At 29.9% G+C, this 4,833-nt stretch overlaps 2 long non-coding RNA genes across 2 annotated transcripts; both read right to left on the reverse strand.

Annotated features, from left to right (window-relative positions):
* Positions 1-2,152: 2,152 nt before the first annotated feature.
* On the reverse strand, positions 2,153-2,771 carry LOC110874279. Its single transcript, XR_002555802.2, has 3 exons — positions 2,643-2,771; positions 2,367-2,575; positions 2,153-2,269 (listed from the first exon to the last, which is right to left on the reverse strand). It is a non-coding gene; the product is annotated as an uncharacterized LOC110874279 (long non-coding RNA).
* A 295-nt stretch (positions 2,772-3,066) lies between these two features.
* Positions 3,067-3,538, reverse strand: LOC110874278. Its single transcript, XR_002555801.2, has 3 exons — positions 3,501-3,538; positions 3,288-3,387; positions 3,067-3,188 (listed from the first exon to the last, which is right to left on the reverse strand). It is a non-coding gene; the product is annotated as an uncharacterized LOC110874278 (long non-coding RNA).
* Between the last annotated feature and the right edge of the window lie 1,295 nt (positions 3,539-4,833).

The raw sequence follows: 4,833 nt of genomic DNA on the forward strand, positions 1-4,833 counted from the left end.
ATACAAAATACTTGTATAAGATTGAAGACATAGATTATTACCCTAAAGAACAAATAATTGCGAGTAAAAAAGATGAAAAAATACACCAATCGGAGATGGAATCAAACATTTAACCAGAAATAATAGATGAAGACAAACAAAAGATCCAGGTATGCGATTGCATGTATAGATACATAATCGGAGATGGAAAGCTTTACATTTAAAGTAAATAAGATGAAAACAATACACCAACAACATTTTAGGTATGAAATATGTATGATATTACCGATGAAGATTTAGAGGTTTTTTGATGAACTTGTTGAAGATGAAAGGCTTCCTTGGTACTCGTGATGAAGCAATAGAAATAACTGAGATATTGTGTGAGAGATATTACTAAAATATCTCCTATATATAGTGTTGATACCCATGGATTTTTTGTCGGGTTTCTTGCATATCTCGTGGATTATGTTATAAGTTTGTAAGATCAATTTTAAAACTATATAATGTATTGAAATTGACTAATAATATGACTGTACAATAAATATATTAATTTTGAAAATACAAACTTATACAATATAAAATTTATATATCTAAATATATATAATGTATTTAAAGTGACTACGGGAGATCTTTAAGAGTTAGGTTCATTCGTTTGGCTGTAGTGGCATCCTTTTTGTAGGGATAACCAATGTCAAGACCCTTATGGTGATGCCATCTCATTATCCAATGCCACTTTAACATGACACATCATACCTTATTTAGCATGTGTATTATATATAACTTTATTAAATTGGGATACGGGGTCAGTTTCTGGTGAGAGTTATCGAGTTGAAATACAAAATTAGTTTATCATAATTATATAAGGTGTTAAAAATAGTCTTCTCATAATGGCGCAACTTCGTTGTGACTCACACGAAATTGGTTATGCATTATTTCTTACTTTATGATAATTACGTATTATTGAAATAATTTTAGACAACAAATACAAACATAAAAAATTTGGTTTAAACAAATTCTATACTTTTATGAATATGTGAAATGGTATCCAAATAGTGATTCTTAAAAAGTCTCATTGAATCAACAAAATTTTAACTGATTGAGGTTAATCAACGTTAATCAACTCGAAAGTATGAATATAAGGTGATATTAAAAACACCTATGATAGTACATTTTTTAACGAAAATCACTAAATGATAAAGCATATAATATTACCAAATGCCAATATAAAAAACCTTAATTACTTCCAAAAAATGTCAAAATAAATTCCATAAAACCATCAATAGCATATAATGCCTTATTCCAACACATAAGTCTTAAAAATATGTAAAATGGAAATTCAAATCAAGACCATGGGCAGATTCCTTCATTTCTCTAACTTTGGAGTGATGAGGTCAAACTTGATAGCATCTTTTATTTCAACATCACCCGGAATGTTCGGACGTTTAGTAGAAGAACTGTCAACAGCATCAACATCATAAACTTCTTGAAGGTTACGTTTGACGTTTTCCAACTTTGACTGACCATGATCGGTAACATCAACATGTTCTGGTGTAACATTGTCACCAATTACAGATTGTGATTCCTGCAGAATAAATAAAATAATAACATTCAAATTTATTTTTTATGGTTATTGTTGTATTAAGTAAAGTGACACTGTCCAAAATTTAAATGTTACCTTAGATATGAATTTCACATTACTGACCGAATCAGACAGTGATTGAACATTTGACTCAGACTGATCAACCTACATAAAAAACCAAATATATACACAAAGTTGTATATTAAGAATAACGGTGATTGGATCACCCGCGGGGAGGGTGATCGGTGGTATAATAAGATGTTTACAATAGAGATATTTTTTAGGTACTACTAATTTACCTCATTAATTTTCCATTTTTTCTCTAGCGCTGAGAGTATGTCATCGTCAGAAGATAACATAGAAATTCCATAGTTTTCCGACTGGTTAGCAATGTTATAACTGGAAACTTTGATTTGAAAAGCAAACTTTCTGTTGATCAGCGTATCAAACTCAGCTGGAAGTGTTTGAAAGCCTCCTTCTGTCGAACTGTCAACCTATTTAAAACAATGAATTTTGCCTCAGATGTATGAATTGAAAACATTTTAACCACAAACCTAATAAAATTGAGGATAATTAGGTAAAAGGTGTACCTTTGTATAAACATCCAGGAGTTGTTTGGCGGTTTTCTTAAAAAGCTTAATAGCTTCATAATCAAACAACGTACAAGACACAGTCCCTGTCGAATCCTGAACCCTTAGAGGTATCTTGTATCTAGTAGGCAGCAATAAACAACAAAATCCAAACATGCAATTAGGTTATATGTTATGGATGAATACAATAACCAGTAAACAAAAAATATATATTATACCGATGAATAGGGGTAATGTCAACAGCCTCGCAATCACCGTTTGTACACTCAATGATATTCTGATCTAAAACGTCAAAGCTGCCGTCCTCTTTTTCAACCAGCTGAGATCTCTCTTCAATTTGTTTCTTACAATGATTGCATGCTAAATAGTACCAAGGCTTATTATTTGATATTGCAATAACAGTACCAACGATGACAACCTTCTTTTCCTATTATAATAAAGTATTAGAATATAAGCCACAATTAACAAAAAAATACATGATGTAGGAAATGTACCACTTCAATGGAAGAAATGAAAGCATTGTACACAAAGTCACCAGCATTTAGAAACTGTTCTTCAACATTGGATATCACTTGAGAACATGAGTGTTTACTGGAAGACGACTGAGAAAACTCCTTCTCCACATACCTAGAAGAGGAGTAATGTATTTAAAAAATAAAAATAAAAAAAGACAGTTTAACTTTAATTTCAAAATTACACAGAAATACCTTTCTTTGAACTCTCTTATCTCATCAATATCAGAATTCATGAATAGACGACTTGCTTCAAACATATTGGTAAGGCCAACTTTTTCTGAACAATGTATTTTTCCGATAATATTTCATAGCATATTTATTAATATACATATATATAAGAAAATAAAAAAGCTGAATATTATTATGTTTCTTCATTAAATATATTTGAAATGAGTACCTTGATAGATGTTTACCGTGCCAAAATGCACAAGAAGAACCACATGATCTTCGCGGTCCTTACCATTCATGTAATCGGACATCTCGATTGCATAGTTTTCCCATAATGTAAGACTAATCTTGGTATCACTGTACAATAAATTGTTTACATTTTAAGAATACAAACTTATACAATATGAAATCTATATATATCTATATATATATATGTAATGTATTTAAAGTGACTACTGGAGATCTTTGAGAGTTAGGTTCATTCGTTTGGTTTTAGTGCCATCCTTTTTATCCACATCCTCAATAGGATAAGACACAACCACGTATCCAAGAAAATCTACGAAACAGAACAATGTGTTAGTTTAATATACGTTTCACTATTTAAAAAGTATTAACATATTTTTTATAAAAAGATAGAACACTTAAATATAACTGGTGAATAATCCATACCTATAGGAGTATTAGCTGGAACTTTTTTGGTCAATACAGATTTAAAATCAGTGAAACGAAAATAGTAGCGAGGCCCAGACCAATTCTCTATTTTCAGAACAGAACTGAATGGATACAAAGATAGCTTCTGATCTTTTCCCGTAACCTTTATCTTTGTAGTATCTTTCACAAGAGATGGTTTGTAAATCAATAAACAGTCATCAACAACCAAATGCTTGAGGAACCGTTTGAAAAGCTTGTTCAAACAACTACATTGCATAAATGAACCCTAAAATCAATAATACATAATGTATTTAAGTTCATCAAAATGCATAACAAATAATCTAAAATAAATTATTAGGAAGTTTCATAAAATAAAATAAAAATAGTAACCTCCTCATCCATCAAGACCATATCAACTCGATATATTTGCTTTTCATCACCATTCATTTTTTTATGCCACAATGATATGATCTTGGCCTTGATGGTGTAGTTAGTTAGGTGAGCATCGAGTGACCGGAACATAGTAATCTTATTGTTCTCCATTGAAGTGGTATAAAATTATTAGCTCTAAATCCGTAAACTAATTTATAAACTACACAATGTTAATTTTTTGGAATGATTGTTAAGTATTTTTGGAAGTTTCAAAACGACCATCAATCAAGTTTATTTTAAGAAATGATTGTCGGTTACATTTCAAATTTAGAAGATTCAATTTCCTAGTTTTTTAAGTTTTGAATTTTTTTAAAAATCATGCCATTAATATAAGATATACATTCTATTTATAAGGCCAATTTTTTCTGTATAATCATATACAAAATTCAAAAAAACATACATAGAAGTTCAAAAAAACATACATAGAAGATTTATTAAATTTGTATAATATGTGTATTGACAAAATATATTTGATTAATATATTTTAATTGATACATGAATAGATTTTTACCGTGCAAAAAAATGCACAAGAAGAACCACATGAACTTCGAGGTTCTTACCATTCATGTAACCGGACTGCAAAAATTGAAAATAACATTTCAATTTAAAAATTGGGTACACATAAAGAGTAACAGCAGACTGCAAAAATTGAAAAGAACAAATTGTAGAATTGCACCTCTGATACTATCTACAGAATAATGAACATATGTAAACACAAGGTAATACACAAATCTATACTAATCTATACTAATAAGTCACATAACAGGTTTTACTGATACGTATCTATACCTGGAGGATAAACAACAAAATCCTTCAAACATAAGCATGAATCAGCGGATGTAAAACCTAAATACATTAAAAAGAACAATTAGTGGTGAATATATGGTCTAGGATATGTGAAATAAGAATAGGAGAAATC

The sequence above is a fragment of the Helianthus annuus genome, chromosome 9 (genome assembly GCF_002127325.2).
Source record: "Helianthus annuus cultivar XRQ/B chromosome 9, HanXRQr2.0-SUNRISE, whole genome shotgun sequence".
Lineage (NCBI taxonomy): Eukaryota > Viridiplantae > Streptophyta > Magnoliopsida > Asterales > Asteraceae > Helianthus > Helianthus annuus.